We start from the raw sequence: 18,734 nt of genomic DNA, 5'->3' as shown, positions 1-18,734 counted from the left end.
CAGATTGTTGACTTTTTTTCCAACCCAATACTCCTTACAGGGTAAGGAAGGGAGAGGTTAACAATATTGAGTATCTATTAATAACTTACATCTTATTTAACTCAAAGCCACCTTGTGAGATAGGTATTATTATCTTTGCTATACAAATGAGGGCATAGCTGCAGAATGTTTAGGGAACTCGTGCAAAGTCACATTGTCAATGAGTTGGAATCTGAGATACACACCAGAATATCAAACCATAACTAATCTACTTTCTATCAGTTCTTTTAAAACTGAAGTCTGAGGCAGAGTGCCCGGAGTACCTGCAACCATAAGATGACCCTGTCCCATTTTCCTTCAATATTAAGTTTCCGCAAATATTTTTTGAGAGAAATAATTTCTGTTCAATATGCGTGGATGAAGAATAGGGAATTCACATGAATCTTTAAAACATATGACTTCAAAAGAATGTGATTGTAGTAGGCCAACTTACGTCCTAAAATACCAACATCATAATTCAAGGATCTAACTTTCAAGGAACCTCAGCTGGTAAGTTTCTAGGGGAGCACTCCCCCAGAACACATTAGTGAGAATACGTATTTTCAATTTCCACCTTCCCCTATCAATGTTTAATTGAAGTATAACATATATGTATTCTTTGGCATCTGGCTATTTTTTGTTAAACATTTATAAGATACATCCATGTTGTGTGTAGTTCATTTATACTCGTTGCTGTATAGTATTCCTTTGTGTGTATACAGAACTATTTTGTTGATGGACATTTGACATCTGAATAGTTTCCACTTCCTGGCTATTATGAATAGGGCTGCCATGAGTGTTTTGTCCATATCTTTTGGTGAACATATGCATGCATTTCCTTTGGGTATATGTGTAGGCATGCATTACTAGGACATAAGGTGTATACAGGTACTGCCAAACACTATTCCAAAGTAGTTAACTTATGCTTATTAGCAATGTATGAGAGTTCTAGTTGCCTTATGTCCTCACTAACACATTATTTTTTTTTTGTTTCTTTTGTTTTAGTCATTCTTTTGAGGGTGAGTTGTTCAAAATAATATGAACGTTTTCATTTAGGCCAAAGCACTGATCCTACATAAAGATGAAATTCAGATTTTGCAATTTACTTGAAAGTAAATTAGCCTCTTTAAAAAAATACTAAGAAGCATTCAGCTATTTAAATAGATCTAGGAATATAAATTTTTTTTCTCTAAAGCAGGGTAATAGGATGAAAAAAGGGCTTTGAGCAACACATTTAAACCATTCAGCCAGTAACTACCCAGCACGATGCCTGGCATATAGTGGGTACATCATAAGTCATTTAAAAAATCTTTTGAAATAGGCCGGGCGCGGTGGCTCAAGCCTGTAATCCCAGCACTTTGGGAGGCCGAGGCGGGCGGATCACGAGGTCAGGAGATCGAGACCATCCTGGCTAATACGGTGAAACCCCGTCTCTACTAAAAATACAAAAAAATTAGCCGGGCGTGTTGGCGGGCGCCTGTAGTCCCAGCTACTCGGGAGGCTGAGGCAGGAGAATGGCGTGAACCCGGGAGGCGGAGCTTGCAGTGAGCCGAGATCGCGCCACTGCACTCTAGCCTGGGGGACAGAGAAAGACTCCGTCTCAAAAAAAAAAAAAAAAAAAAAAAAATCTTTTGAAGCATCTACTATGTTCCAAGCACTATACACGGGGCATGTACCAATGGACAAAACAGAGGTCCTTTTGCTCTTACGGATTTAACCTTTTTCCAGGGGAGAAGACTAAAGTAAGGTTCAGGTAGGGTAAGGGTAAGTAAAGAAGACAGTACGGGGATAGGGTGACTGGAGAGGTCATGACAGGGAATGCCTCAGTGAGGTGACACTTGAGCTGTGACAAGGAGAATGCTGGTCAGGCATTGCAAAGAAAGAGTATCTGGCAGAGGGAGCAGCAAGTTGAGCTTTTAATAGGAGCTAAATAGGAAGTGGCCATTATGGCCAGAGTATAGTGTGTAAGTGGGTGGCAAGAGATAGAAAATGCAACTATAAGGGTGGGCATGCAGGCTTTGTGTAGATTTAATTCCATATATTGTAGGAGGCCATGGGATGATTTTAAGCAGGCAAACAATATGACCTAATTTAAAGATCAGTCTGGCTGTTGAATGAAGAATAGATTGCAGGGCCAGGGTGGGAGTTGGAAGACCAGGTAGGAGGTTGCTGAAGTAGTCTACGTGAGAGGGATGAATACCAATATTTTGTTAAGAGGTTTGTATTAGCAATATAGTCTCCCAGTCTGTGACTTACCCTTTTTCTTAGCAGGGTGTTAGGAAGAGTGAAAGTTTTGGATTTTGTTGAAGTCCATCTTATCAATGTTTTCTTTCATGGTTTGTGCTTTTTGTGTCCTAAGACATTTTTGCCTATCACTAAGTTTCAAATACTTCCTGCTTTGTTTTTTTTTTTTTTAGGAGTTTTATAGTTTTAGCTTTTATTAAGTCAGTTGTCCATTTCATGTTAATTTTTGTGTGAACTTTTTACTTAATGGTAATTGAGAAACTACACTTACACCTAATTAGAAGTGTGGTTATTTGAAGTATAAAAATCAGATGTTAATGTTTCATATTATCCCATTGTAAATATAACACATGGTTACAGTATGTTTGGCTAATCCAGAAAAATAGATTTTTTAAAACATAAAAATGTGTATTTTCAGATAGTTAATGTACAGGTAAGCAGCTTCAGATACAGATACTTGCTACTTCAATCTATAGCACTGAATTTATAGGCATTTTGCATGTTTTACAAACTGCACAAACATTTGAATGCCAAAATGCAAAATTTAAAAGTGATCAGATTTATTCTAATAATTGCTTGTTTCTTCAGTGACTCTGGAGAATCCAAAGAACTCAACTTTTTTTCTCATGTAGAATTTCTATACTTGTATTTTTTTATTAAAAATACAAACAAGAAAAAGAGAGTAGTACAGTGAATACACACATAACCTTCACCTAGATTCATCAGCTGACATTGGCCTCATTAGCTTTGTATGTTTATGTGTAGTTTTTATTTTAATTAATTTATTTTGAGATGGAGTCTCGCTCTGTCACCCAGGCTGGAATGCAGTGGCACCATTTCAGCTCACTGCAACCTCCACCTCCCAGGTTCAAGCAATTCTCCTGCCTCGGCCTCCCGAGTAGCTGGGACTACAGGCGCGTGCCACCACGCTGGGTAATTTTTGTATTTCTAGTAGAGACGGGGTTTCACCATGTTGGCCAGGCTGGTCTTGAACTCCTGACCTCAGATGATCCACCTGCCTCAGCCTCCTAAAGTGCTGGGATTACAGGCATGAGCCACCCTGCCCGGCTTGTTTATGTGTAGTTTTTAAATTGAGCCGTTTGTGGTTAATCATACTTTGCCCCAAAATACTTAAGCATGCATCTGTAAGAATAATGACATTTTCAACTAACCATGAGACCTTATAACATCTAGCAAAGTTAACAATTCTCTAACATTCATCTAGTTTTCAGTCCATAGTCAAATTTTTCCAATTGTTTCAAGAATGTCTTGAAACAAGTAGCTATTTTCCCCCTACTCCACCAGCCAATTAAGATTTACCCATTGTACTTGGCTATAGCATGTCTCTGACTACTTTTAATTCAGAACAGTCCCCCAACCATCCCCCATCCTTTTTTTTTTTTTTTTTTGAGATGGAGTTTCACTCTGACACCCAGGCTGGAGGGCAGTGGTGTGATCTCAGCTCACTGTAACCTCTGCCTTCTGGGTTCAAGCAGTTCTCCTGCCTCAGCCTCCAGAGTTGCTTGGATTACAGGCCCCCATCACCATGCCCAACTAATTTTTTTATTTTTAGTAGAGATGGGGTTTCACCATGTTGGCCAGGCTGGTCTTGAACTCCTGGCCTCAAATGATCCACCCACCTCGGCTTCCCAAAGTGCTGGGATTACAGGTGTGAGCCACAAGTTCAGGCTAGAATATTGTACATTCTGGATTTGTCTGATTGTTCGTTTGTCCTAATTGGCTCATCTCTATTTTCTGTAAAGTAGAGGCTGGTTCGAATGCCTTAATTCGGTGTTCATGTGCAAAGGTAATTATAGGAGTTGTGTCATTGTGTCATGTCAGGTTGTCCACTATCAGGGATGACACTTAGTTAAAGAGTGATGACTGGCAAATCTCACCACTGTCATTGGTGGGGTGATACTTTGAAAGTATCAATAACATTTTACTCGGTGTTTTTAGCATCCATTAATGATTGCTGTCTGAATCTATTACACTGGGGATTGCAAATATAGTGATTTTCAACTCTATCATTCCTCCTCTTAAATACACTCATGACCTGGCATCTTTCTGTAAAAACAGGATTTCTCCCTGTACACATGCTCTCTCGCTCTCTGTTTTTCTGTCATCACTATGGGTTCGTGGATTTTGCTTTATTCAGTAGTTAAAGTGACCAATTATCTTCAAGACCCCTGAATCTTTTTGACATCACCACATTTGTCTGAATGTTCCCTTGCTCTCTGGCCCAAAAGAATGTCTTAGGCTCACCTTGTACCTTTTCTGCCTCAGATCTGAAATCAGCCATTTCGCCAAAAAGCCCAGGTTTCAAAGGACTCAAAGGAGTAATTTTTACAAGTCAGACACAAAACTAATCCCTTTGTCTTGTACTACTTCCTAATCATGGATGTCATGGGTGTTTAATCATGGTGTCATGATTAGTTTCTGCTCTTCTCTTAGTTTAGCTTTAATCCCATGTCTCCATTACTTAAGGGTATGTCTGATTCCTATTTCTGCAGAGATGTGGCTTGCCCAGCAACTACTGCACACTCCTGTGGATCTTACTGATTTTGAGTCCCTCTTAGCCTAGCACACTGATTGCAGATGGTAATTCCGAAGGCAGGATGAACAGGGAGATGAATAAGTGACTATGTTAGAGGGCATGCTTGGAAGAAGTAATGTAGTAAATGCAGCATTTACTACTCTTTCTCTAATATTTAGCACTTGTGCCCAGTGAATGTTGAATCAATGTGGGCCCTAGGGTTTGAGGACATTATTTATCAAATCTTGGTAATATTTGTATTCTCAGTGATGATGATGAACTTGAACCAGGTGCTCAGGTGAGAGCAGGAACTGTGCTGCAGCATTGCCACAGTTCCCTTATCCCTTCTTTCATCACTTTCATTATATTTCTTGCATTGCCCACCTGCTCTTTGCACTAACTGTAAGCTCTGAAGACAAAGGCCATTTTAATCCTGCAGACTCTGTTTCTTTGACATTTGCTATGTGCCTGGCCACAGTCAGCACTAAAACATTTGTTAAATAGATGAATGAAATCAGTAAACATCTGTTGAATGCAATTTAGGAGGCCCATATTTCATTATCTGCTTTCCTACTACTATAGGTAGTATGATTTTGAGCAAGTTTGGGCTTCAGTGTACTCATTGGCAAATTGAGAGAGACTGGGGTTGCAAACTTAAAAGCAGCAAGGGCTGGGCAGATGCCATAAATAGATGAAGCAGACTGAGTGTGGACTGGCCGAGTGGAGAGTCAAAGCCCCACCCAAAGGAATCAGGAAACACAAGTAGGATGGCAGACCAAATGTGCGTGCACTAATATCTACTTTTTTAAGAAAACACAGAAATATGCATGTCAGACGTTGGCAACTAATTCAAAAGTTTTTTTAAAAAATTATTGTAGATGTGGTGTATACCAAACACAAGTTGTCTTCAGGCCAGAGCTGGTCTGTGGGTAGGCAGTTTCCAAGATTAGTTATTTCGAGTTTATTTTCAGTTTGACGTTTAGTAATGCCGTTCAATATAGTATTGCTATGTTGTATTATGGCCAGCAGGGGGAGGAGTTCCCTAATAAATTTTTTTTAAGTTTGGTCTCATAATAACTTTAAAGAAAATAACAAAGCAGAAATATGAGCAGTGTAGGCTATGTCGGAGCGTCTAATTTTGTAATTTTTATTGTTAGAGACGAGGTTTCTGTCTCTCTGTCACTTAGGTTGGAGGGCAGTGGCTAATCATAGCTCACTGTAGCCTCAAACTCATGGGCTCAAGTGATCCTCCCACTTTGGCCTCCCAAGTTGCTGGGATTACAGGCATAAGCCACCACACTTGGCTCAGTTTTTCTTTTTCTTTCTTTCTTTCTTTCTTTTTCTTTCTTTCTTTCTTTCTTTCTTTCTTTCTTTCTTTCTTTCTTTCTTCTTTCTTTCTTTCTTTCTTTCTTCTTTTTCTTTCTTCTTTCTTTCTCTTTCTTCTTTCTTTCTTTCTTCTTCCTTCCTTCCTTCCTTTCCTTTTCTTTTCTTTTCTTTTTTTCTTTTTTTTTGAGACAGAATCTCGCTCTGTCGCCCAGGCTGGAGTGCAGTGGCACGATCTCGGCTCACTGAAAGCTCCACTTCCCGGGTTCCTGCCATTCTCCTGCCTCAGCCTCCTGAGTAGCTGGGACTACAGGCGCCCGCCACTACGCCTGGCTAATTTTTTTTGTATTTTTAGTAGAGACGCGGTTTCACTGTGTTAGCCAGGATGGTCTCGATCGCCTGACCTCGTGATCCGCCTGTCTCGGCCTCCCAAAGTACTGGGATTACAGGCGTGAGCCACTGTGCCCAACTGGCTCTGTTTCTAATTTTTATAGATTTTGAAAAAGTGAGAAAGGATTTCAACCCTCCATGAATTCTTAAATTACTACTTAGACTGACTGGTTTATCATGGAATCAAAGGAAGACATCCATTCATCCATCCATTTCTCTGCTGTCAGGTAGACCTGCCATGTAGTATGAAAATGTGTAGATCATTTTATCTCCAGCAAAGGAAATAAAAGAGTATTTGGCAGCTGGAAGTGGAGGGAAAAGATAAGAGGAAAAGAGTAACAGTCATTCAACACCCGCATTGTACCAGAACCTTTTATGTGGCTTATTCTCACAACAGCCCCTTCTTGTGACAAATCCTTCTTTATTTATTTTTTTTATTTTGTAGAAGAAGAAAAGGCGTAGAGAGGCTCAGTAGTTAACATAACACAGAAAGAGGCCGGGCGATGTGGCTCATGCCTGTAATCCTAGCACTGCACTTTGGGAAGCTGAGGCAGGTGGATCATCTGAGGTCAGGAGTTCGAGACCAGCTTGACCAACATGGTGAAACTCTGTCCCTACTAAACACAAAAAATCAGCTGGGCATAGTGGCATGTGCCTGTAATCCCAGCTACTTAGGAGGCTGAGGCAGGAGAATCACTTGAACCTGGGAGGCGGAGGTTGCAGTAAGCCGAGATCATGCCACTGCACTCCAGCCTGAGCGACAGAGTGAGACTCCAAACAAAACAAAACAAACAAAACAAAACAAGGCAAATCAAAACAAAACAAAGATAACACAGAAAGAAGCAATGGTGAAATTCAAGTCCCTGTTTGACTCTAAAGCTGTGAAAGTCCTACCTAATTACATTCTCTAAAATCCAGTGCTGGCAAGTGTTCACCAACTAGCTGGGTGGGTGAGAGGGTATTCATATGTATTTATATGAATTTGTTATAAATTATATGAATAGAAAGAATGGTAGCACATACTTTATAAATGATAATAAAGTATACAACAGTCTTTATTATAAATTCCATATGGCCAACTGATTCTCATAGAATGCTTTTGTTGAGTTTTACCAGACATATAAGTATAGACTTAAGTAAAACCTTAAGTTGGGCAGGGCGCGGTGGCTCACGCTTGTAATCCCAGCACTTTGGGAGGCCGAGGCGGGCGGATCACGAGGTCAGGAGATCGAGACCACGGTGAAACCCCGTCTCTACTAAAAATACAAAAAAATTAGCCGGGCGTGGTGGCGGGTGCCTGTAGTCCCAGCTACTCGGAGAGGCTGAGGCAGGAGAATAGCGTGAACCCAGGAGGCGGAGCTTGCAGTGAGCCGAGATTGCGCCACTGCACTCCAGCCTCGGCGACAGAGCGAGACTCTGTCTCAAAAAAAAAAAAAACAAAAAAAACAAAACAAAACCTTAAGTTGGCTATAGACATACTAAAAGCATATAGATAGACACATCGTATAGTATAGTATAGTATAGTATAGTATAGTATAGTATAGTATATCTATTTATATAATTACAGCCAGCCTAAGGTTATAATTCTTCTAACTTAAGGTTATAATTCTTCTAACTTAAGGTTATAATTCTACCATGATTTGACAAATTCAGGCTGTGAATAAATGCTTGATTACTACCTGATTTAGCCAAGAAGTTGCTCATGGTATTGATCGACAAGTATACTTTTGATGTCAGTGTTTGTTATTGTTTTCTTTTACATTTCGGACCAAAAGGAAACAACAAAAACGTATGTTAGAACTGCACTTGTTCAACAATGACATGAGTGAATTCCTTGCTCTATCTGACGATAATTTTCAAATACTGGAAGAATATGCTTTCCCTTTTTTCCCCATATTTTGTTTGTTATTAACAATGTACAACCATAGGTATGATAAACATTTACATTTAGTCCACATTAACATTTTCTCCGTAACTTTCTTAAGTCTAGATGATCAACAAAACAGTAAGTCAAGCCCTGATTTGTAGTGTTTGCCAATTTTCATGGTGTAAATGCTCCCACCAAGAACAATTTCAGGCTATCTGCACAATGTCGCTGAACACAGAGCTGGAAAGAGATTTGCACCATTTAACATAGATACGATAGACATAAATAACTTTAAGAGCACAGATAATAGTAAAATTATTCAAAAGGGATATGTTTTGAGTATAACTCATCCTTACTTTGGACAGTAGTGTGTGGCCATAAAAATGACTATACAAGCTGAGACTATGTGATCTTTATCAATGGGAAAAATCACAATTGTTCCATGACCTTTAACATTATTTTTTGTTAAAGCACTGCTAAGTCTCTTACTGTTGCTCGCAAATGTATAGGGAAATGAAAAAATAGAAAAGCTACTATTTATATAGTATACCAATTAAAAACATGAGAAGCATTGAGAGTTCAGCATTGTATTTCTTTGCAAAAAAAATGTATCAGTAGTTTAAATGGTGTTTGCATTCTTCTTATCATATAACTTAGGATTCACCTTTTTTATACCTTGGCAAATTGTCATACTCCTTTGCAAGTTTGGATCAGCTTCCAGCATTTTATCCTCTGTGCTCTGAAGGTCGTGAAATATCTCTGAGAATTTCTCTAATGTGAATCTTTTTCAGCATCACTTCCTCTCTGGGCTATCTTCATTCTTTTTGTCAGAACCACTTTGCTCATTTATGTTGATAAGTTTGCTTTCCCTGAGTTCCTCTGGCTGAATCTGTACAGACTCTAGAACAGCTGTGTGTCAACATTCCTACAATGAGCTATTTCCTCTACAATTCCACTTAACATTTATGTCAAATTTTACTTCCAGTATTGTCACTTTTTATTTCTTTGCTGCACCCTCATCTTTGTTGGTCAATTCCCTCTTTTGATTCTATCAATTTTTGTCAAATGTCATGTGGGTTTGTCACTAGAGGACAAGAAGGTAAAACAACCACACAATTTGCTGTCTGCAAGAACTGAATGACAGATGAGCAGTGCTCCATCACTGACAGTCTTTGAAAGAAGAGATGCGATTGGTCACTGATCATGAAGCACATCTATTGCCTACAAAGTGATTTGTGGACCAAAGAGCTAGCAATGAAGTTTGTACTTTATGCAATCACTCACAGCTAATATACTGTGGTGACTAAAATTTGAACTGCGTTGTTGGCAGACTGGTATTATTTAACTAAATGGTGATAACCGAAATTCGTGTATCCTGGATCCGTGTAAAGTGAGGATTGCCCTGTATTTACCTTTGCTTTTAATATAATTTAATTGTAACTTTATGTAATTGAGTTTTTAATGATGACTATGTTTAACAACTGCTTCATAAAATTCCTGTAAATTTAACAATTGGCTCTCACAAGCTGGTACAAGCGAGATTTAGCATACCACTGCAGAACCTCATGAAGCATCTGGTAATTCCCATTTATGTTAAGCAAGGGGGCTGTGGCTTGTTTAAGTTCCCAGGAAGAATGGCATAGCCAGAGCTATCATTTCAAGGCTCATATTCTTTAAACTCCCCTGATAACTGCATTCAAATAATCTAAAGGGTTACAATAAGCCTATAATCTTATTCTATATCTTCTTGGTGTCCATCAAGAGGATATATTTGAAAATTTAATAACTTTTAAAAAGTGAAACATTTGATTGAGCTCTTCTCTTTCCTTCCCAGCCTTATTTCTTTCATTAATAGCCGAGATAATCTGTTGGTCAGCTTTTGATAGGTTTGTTAAAGGTTTGATAGGTTTGTTATACTGCAGTAACAAGTGATCCCCCAAATCTCAGTACCCCAAACCAGCACAGGCTTATCTTTTTCCCTTGTTATATGTTGCTCCCAGATTGGTGGCAGCTCTGCTCCTGTCTGCAGGTCACATATGCTCCATGGACCTTCTTTATTTTAGGATTCTGACTGAAAGAGTAAAAAATATTGGACATGCTTTCTTATTGGAAGAGGGAAAAGATGCAGAGTTGGACCTTGAAATGGTTCTTAAAGCTTATGAATGAAACTGGCACATTGTCATCTCTGTCACATGCCATTAGCCAAAAGAATTCACATGCCCTAGTCTAATATCAGTGGGGAGGAAAGAATCATCAGGGCGGAAGGGCACTGCAAATCCCATGGTAACAGGTGAGGAAGTATAGCCATCCCTAGGGATGTGTGGGGGATTGGTTGTAGGACTCCTCTTGTGCATCAAAATCCACAGATGCTCAAGTCTCTGATAGAAAATGGCATAGTATTTGCATATAACTACACATTTACATCTTCTCGTATAATTTGGGCCTGGCACAGTGTCTAATGCCTGTAACCCCAGTACTTTGGGAGGCCAAGGCCAGAGGATTGCTTGACGCCAGGAGTTTGAGACCAGGCTGGGCAACATAGTGAGACCCCTGTTTCTACAAAAAAAAAAAAATGAAAAGTAGCCAGTGTGGGGGCACACGCCTATAGTACTGGCTGCTCTGGAGGCTGAGGCAGGAGGACGACTCGAGCCAAGGAGTTCAAGGCTGCAGCGAGCTATGATTGTGCCACTGCACTCCGGCCTGGGTGACAGAGCCAGATTTTGTCTCTAATACATACGTATGTACATGCATACATATGTACATTACATTCATCCATTCATCCATCCACCTTCCTATATACTTACATACTTTTTTATTTTTGAGACAGGGTCTTGCTCTGTTGCCCAGTCTACAGTGCAGTGGCTTGATCATGGCTCACTGCAGCCACAACCTCCCAGGCTCAAGTGGTGCACTCACCTCAGCCTCCCAAGTAGCTGGGAATACAGGTACGCACCACCATGCCCAGCTAGTTTAAAAAGTGTGGTTTTTTGTTTTGTTATTATTATTATTGCAGAAATGAGGTCTAACTGTTGTTGCCTAAGCTGATCTGGAACTCCTGGTCTCAAGCGATCCTTCTGCTTTGGCCTCCCAAAATGCTGGGATTACAGGCATGAGTCACTGTGCCTGGCCACATACACTTTAAATAACCTCTGGATTACTTATAATACTAACACAATGTAAGCACTATGCAAAAAGTTGTTATACCATATTGTTTTTTATTTCTATGTTTTTATTGCTGTATTGTTATTTTTTATAGTTTTTCTCTGAGTATTTTCCACCTGAGGTTGGTTGAATCTGTGGATGCAGAACCACGGATACAGAGGCCGTGCATAGTCATCTCCAGGGAAGTGAAGAGTAGAAACGAAGCTGTTTTTTGTTTTTTCATTTTTTGTTTCTTGTAAAAAGACAGGAATAGATTTTCAACAACTATCAAAGCTTAGGGATTTGATTTTTTAAAAATTCACTCACTGAGGTAAGGTATAAGCCCTATATTGAATGGCCAAGTATCTTGTTACTCAAAGAGTGGTCGCCGATCAGCCTCAGCATCACTTGAGAGTTTGTTAGAAATGTAGACTCTGGGGCTGGGCCCCGTGGCTCACACCTGTAATCCCAGCACTTTGGGAGGCCGAGGCGGGTGGATCACCTGAGGTCAGGAGTTTGAGACCAGCCTGACCAACATGGTGAAACCTCTTCTCTACTAAAAAATACAAAAATTAGTCAGGCATGGTTGTGAATGCCTGTAATCTCAGCTACTTAGGAGGCTGAGGCAAGAGAATCGCTTGAACCTGGGAGGCGGAGGTTGCAGTGAGCTGAGATCGCACCACTGTACTTCAGCCTGGGCAACAGAGCAAGACTCTCTTAAATAAATAAATAAATAAATAAATGCAGACTCCTGGGTGACCCCAGACCTTCTTTTTAGCCTCTCTCTCTCTTTTTTATTTGTATGTTTTTGTGTTTTTTTGTATTTTTTACTACTTATTTTTGTATTTTTTTGTATTTCAATTTTTTTACTACTTTTTTTTCACTTCAAAATTTTTTAAAAATAGATTTCTTTATTTTCTGGAATTTTTATAGCCATGGTAATGCCAGGCCTTTTTAATCAGAATCTTCATTTTAGCAACATCCCCATGTAACTTATGTGTACATTCAAGTTTGTGAAACTTGGGCCTAATGGACAGCCCTACTTGGATGCTCCTTTTAGCACTTGTTTTTTCCCCTAAGCCTAATTTTCCTGTATCTCAATATTTCCTGTATTCCCAGATACCTATCTTCCTTCCTACTTTCCTTCCTTCTCCCCCACCTCCCCTCCCTTTCCTTCCCCTCCCCTTCTCCCTTCCCTTCCCCCTTCCCTTCCCCCTTCCCTTCCCCCTTCCCTTCCCCATTCCGTTCCCCCTTCCTTCCCCCTTCCCTTCCCCCTTCCTTCCCCCTTCCCTTCCCCCTTCCCTTCCCCCTTCCCTACCCCCTTCCTTTCCCCCCGCTTCCCCTTCCCTTTCCCTTTCCCTCCTCCTCTTCCTCTTTCTCCTGGTATCATTAGTTACTCCCTGTCAAATCCTTCAACACTGTTCCTGTCTCCTTACCATCCTCATTGTGCTGCCTCGGTTCAGACCTGGAACTTACCCAAACTAATACTTTCATCTGACTTCCTGGCTTTGAGTCCACCCCCACTCCTCCAACCTTCCTCATTACTTTCCAGGTGGTCTTTTTAAAATTCAATTTTGACCAAGACGGTAGCAGTGGAGGTGCCAAGGAGATGCTTGGAGCAATAGAAGGGGCAAGTAAACATAACCTAAGTGAAAGCAGAGCTCTGCTTATCAAATTCAGCTTCAAGACAGGTCCTGGACAAGTTTCCTCAAAGCTTCTCATGAAAATTCTGAAGTTGCCATTGGATGCCAGCCTGCTTTCAAATTTTCACTGTCACCGTCAAGATGATGTCCAATCTCTTGGAGGACTTTTTGGAGGCCTTTTCTTTACTTTTTTAGAGACAGGGTCTTGCTCTATTGCCCAGGCTGGGCTTGAGCTCCTGGCTTCAAGTAATCCCACCTTGGCCTCCCAGTGCTGGAATTCCAGGCTGGAGCCACTGTGCCTGGCTTTAGGAGGATATTAAATTATCTATGACCACAATCTAATTTTAAAACATTTCTATTACCCTAAAAAGAAACTTTGTGCCCATTACAGTCACTTTTTGTTTTTATTCCCCAGCCCCAGGTAATTGCTAATCTACTTTCTCTTCGGTTTGCCTTTTCTGGACACTTCATACAAATGGAGTCATAGAATATTGTGACCTTTTGTGACTGGCTTCTTTCACTTTAGCATAGTATTTTCAATTCATCAGTGTTGTAGCATGTATCAGTACTTTCTTCCTTTTTATTGATGAACAGTATTTGGTTGTCCCAGATTTTATTTATCTTTTCACCAGGTCATGAGTTCTTCCCACTTTTTGGCTATTGTGAATAATGCTGCCCCATATATTTGTGTAAAAGCATTGTGTGGACATACGCTTTTATTTGTTTTGAGTAGATACATGTATCTTGATATCTTGGGTAGATATCTCCAGTTTCTGAAAGGGATAGTGTGGTAGCGTTTTAAAGTTTTCTCAAGGTTACCAGTTATTAGGTGATGGAGTTAGGACTTCAACTCAGGTTGTAAATCATTGAGATTTTCAATGACCAATCCTGGTTTCCACCCCATAGAGCCCAAGAAATAGTCTCAACACAGTTAGGCAAGAAATTGAGGGCAAACAGAGACAGTAAAAATGAGCTAGCCCCACAGTGTCAAACGTTAGACCAGATCTCTGCTCTGCTATTGGATGAACCCCAAAAGCAACAGAAGTATTAGTGAGAGACAAACTGGCCTTTGATGGTTAAAAAACAAACAAAAGACCCTGCCTCCTCCCACTCGATGATTTATTTATTTATTTATTTGAGACAGAATCTCACTCTGCTGCCCAGGCTGGAGTACGGTGCCGCGATCTCGGCTGACTGCAACCTCTGCCTCCCAGGTTCAAGTGATTCTCCTGCCTCAGCCTCCTTAGTAGCTAAGATTGCAGGTGTGCACCACCATGCCTGGATAATTTTTCTATTTTTATTAGAGATAGAGTTTCACCATGTTGGCCAGGGTGGTCTCAAACTCCTGACCTCATATGATCCACCCGCCCAGGCCTCCCAAAGTGCTAGGATTACAGGTGTGAGCCACTGAGCCTGGCCCTCCCGGAGGATTTAGAGGATAATTAGCCGGAAGCTGGAGGAGTTGAAATGTCATCAATGGATGTCAAGTTTAAGTCAACAAACGCTGAGTAGCTAGGCTGCTGTGGGGGACACCCTGAGGACTGAGATCGGCCTCACTCACCCCGGGTCTAGGGGCTGGTCCTAGTGGGTGTTGTTACTGTCTTGCTGGGCCCGATGTGCTGGGCCTTGGGGTGGGCCTGGGAAACTGGTTTTAGAAAAATAGGTTGAGATATAAGGGGAAGGGGAAAGCAAGTTGACCTGCGTTTCTGCAACAGCCCTCTTGTCGTCGGCCTCCTCTTTATCTCACCCCTTTTGTACCCGTTCTACAAGGTGGCCAGAGTGATTTTCCTGGAACACACATTCACCACTCCTCTGCTTTAAAACTTGTCCCTAAGCTCCCTACTGTCCTCTGTCATTGTTAATTCAGCTGCACCTGTTTGCCCTTGGGGGCAGTTGCTGTCTGCAGGGAACCCATATGATAAGCATTTTTCTCAGGGCCAAGACAGTGCCAGGCAGGAAAGTCCCAGTAAACGACCCATCCCGGTTATATCCAGTGTTTTCTCAAGGGCACGGAAGCAAAGAAAACCATATTTAAAATTTCGTTTTGAATTTCTTCTATCTCAATGTCTGCAATATACACCATGGCACTTTAGGCCACCATGGCACCAGTCCCTTGCTTGCCTCCCTAACCTCCTCTCTCAGCAGTTTCCTCTGCAGGAGCCCACAGCATCCTTTCTTGCCCCCCTGACAGCATATACTGAACTGTGGCATAATTGAGTGTTTACTCGTCTCCCTCACTTACTCTTTTTTTTTTGAGATGGTGTCTCACTGTCGCCCAGGCTGGAGTACAGTGGTGCTATCTTGGCTGACTGCAAACTCTGCCTCCTAGGTTCAAGCGATTCTCCTGCCTCAGCCTCCTTAGTTGCTGGGATACAGGCGCCCACCATCATGCCTGGCTAATTTTTGTATTTTTAGTAGAGATGGGGTTTCACCATGTTGGCCAGGCTGGTCTTGAACTCCTGACCTCAAGTGATCCACCCGACTCAGCCTCCCAAAGTGCTGGGATTACAGGCGTGAGCCACCGCGCCCAGCCTCCCCCACTTATTCCTAAGTATGCAGTTCAGTGAGGGTGGGGACAAGGCCTTGCTTGCTGTAGGAATCCTAGAGTCTAGAACGGTCCTGGGTGCACAAAAGGGGTTCAGTGTAGACTTGGGCTTTGCTCCAGCAAGGAGTGTCAGCAACAGAGTTCTGGACTAGAGGAGAAATAGCTGCTTGTTTTAAAAAGAATGAAAGCAGAGGCCCAGAGATTTCCCCTCTATGAATGGCAGAAATTTCTGTTGTGGGCCTGCAACAATTGCCCAAAGATTGTTCTTTTTCCCCAGCCTAACAAAATGCTTTGCACAAAACACACTGACTTTTGAAAGCTATGTAGCAATAAATTTACACACTCAGAAAGCCCCAAAGCCCTAGAAATAGACTAAAATTAATGAAAGAGTTTATGGTTTAAGAGGGTCACAATTGTCATATAATAAGATTGGCTGAGTGTTTACTGTGTGTCAAGTATTCTTCTAAATGCTTGACATGTATCAATTCAATCCTCAAGACAATTCAATGAGGGAGTCACTCTTATCATTTCCAGTTTATAGGTGAGAGATATAGAGTAATCTCTATATGATGTGCCCAAAGTTAAACAGCTAGTAAATGGTAAGGCCTGAATTTAAATCTAAGTAAAGTTTCAGAGTCTGTACAGTCACCCATCAATCAATGACTCATCAGTCAAAGATCTCACCAAGCTTTCTGCTCCAGCAGAGAACCCTTCCGGAGTGGTTCCTCCTGGATAAGAATAAGATACAAACTCTATACCATGGCATCGCAGGCTCTCAACATCTGCCCCTAACTTGGCTCCCTTGCCTGGAGGCTGAATCTCCCTAAGTTCTCTCTGTGCTTCTCTCACCAGATACCTTATCCTTCCCTGCAAAATGCTGCAGACTTTCATGCCTTTCTATCATGCCATTGGCTGTGCCTGGCAAACTCCAACTTTAAATGTTTCCTTCTTTTGCCTTTTCTCCTCCAGGCAGAAATAGCCACCCCTTGCTCACATTCCCATGGCGAAGAGCGATCTGCACGTACCTCTATCGCATCCTCAGCACATTGCTCTGAAGTTATTGCTGCATGTGTCTGTCCCCCTCATTAGATGGTCGTTTTCTTCTTCCTCTTCTTTTCTTCTTCTTCTTCTTCTTCTTCTTCTTCTTCTTCTTCTTCTTCTTCTTCTTCTTCTTCTTCTTCCTCTTCCTCTTCCTCTTCCTCTTCCTCTTCCTCTTCTTCTTCTTCTTCTTCTTCTTCTTCTTCTTCTTCTTGTCTCCTCCTTCTCCTCCTCCTCCTCCTCCTCCTCTTCCTCCTCCTCCTCCTCCTCCTCTTCTTCTTCTTCCTTTTTTTGGAGACGGAGTCTCGCTCTGTAGCCCAGGCTGGAGTGCACTGGTGCAAGCTCAGCTCACTGCAACCTCCGCCTTCTGGGTCCTGGTTCAAGCAATTCTCCTGCCTTAGCCTCCTGAGTAGCTGGGACTACAGGCACACGCCACCATGCCCAGCTAATTTTTGTATTTCCAATAGAGACAGCGTTTCACTATGTTGGTCAGGCTGGTCTTGAACTCCTGACCTCGTGATCCACCCACCAAAGTGTTGGGATTACAGGCGTGAGCCACTGCGCCCAGCTGACTGTAGGCTTCTTGAGGAAAGGGATAGTGTCTGGTCTTGAGGCCAGTCTCATCAGGGAGACGAATTCACTGAAACACCAGTCCAACAACCAATATGTGAAAGTAATTTATAATTTGTGTAAGTCTGGCAAATAATGGAGAAGGGAAAATCCCATTTACAATACAGTGAACTTTCTCGAGATATGCATTTGCTATCTCCCAACCCCATGGCAGTCGCCCCTAAATCAATCTCTCTCAAGTCGCACGGAGAAGCCAGCTGTGTTCAGGTCTTGCCTTTCTTGCTTTGCACACAGCGTCTCTCCTGCTGGATCTTTTATACCTCTTTAGGCCAGCAACATTCAGTTGCTTCCCGTGTGAATGCGGCCAGCCTGTCCAGCTTCCTCAGTTCCTGACTCACCATCAACACCACAATCGTCCAGGTGCAGAAAAGGGGTGGGTGGGGGAAGCTGTGGCTACTAAAGGGTCCATGTTTTCCCCCATCACACCCACCTCTGTGTTCTCGGGAGCTCTTAACTCAGAGCCTGGTACAGGATTGGTGCTCCTGAGAGTGACTTATCTTCCCCTCTCCCTCTCCTTCAGATGTGTCCAAGGCCTTTCACAACTTGGCTTCAGCATAAGAGTTCTGGGTCTCAAACAGGCAGCCCCACTGTTCCAAGACCGATCTTCCTGCCTCCTTCCCTGCCTCTGCTCCGCCCACTTCTCTCTCCAGGGGCTCCCTTTTCTGCAACACCTAAGCGAGTCTAAACCCTGCCCTTGTTTCAGTTCTTCTTTGTCTGACATCCTCATTCCCCATCGCCTTGTCTGTGGGATCACCACCGGCTGCAGGGCCGTTCGTCTTGTGACGCTGCCTGAACCATGACCATGGGCTGGCTTTCTCACAGTGTCTCCAACTGATTGAGTGAATTGCTTTATCTCTTCAACTAGACTGCATCTTTCCCTTCCTCCCTCTCTCCCTCTCTCTCTTCCTCTCTCTCTTTCTTTCGAAGGACTCTCACTCTGTTGCCCAGGCTGGAGTGCAGTGGCACGATCTTGGCTCACTGCAACCTCCGCCTCCTGGGTTGAAGCAATTCTCCTGCCTCAGCCTCCCAAGTAGCTGGGATTACAGGCATGCACCACCACACCTGGCTAATTTTTGTATTTTTAGTAGAGACGGGGTTTCACCATGTTGGCCAGGCTGGTCTCAAACTCGTGACCTCAGGTGATTCGCCTGCCTCGGCCTCCCAAAGTGCTGGGATTACAGGCGTGAGCCACCGCGCCAGGCCAGATGGCAAGTTTCTTAACACAAACCAAAACAGCCGAACTAGTTTAATTAAAGAACAAAATTAAATCATAACCCCCAACAAGGCATTACTATATTTCAACAAATCTTACACACATTATAAGAACACATCTGACTTCTGAAAAGTTAACATGTTAAA

The sequence above is a fragment of the Symphalangus syndactylus genome, chromosome 6, assembly GCF_028878055.3.
Source record: "Symphalangus syndactylus isolate Jambi chromosome 6, NHGRI_mSymSyn1-v2.1_pri, whole genome shotgun sequence".
NCBI classification, from domain to species: domain Eukaryota; kingdom Metazoa; phylum Chordata; class Mammalia; order Primates; family Hylobatidae; genus Symphalangus; species Symphalangus syndactylus.
Note: the sequence above shows the minus strand (reverse complement) of the source record.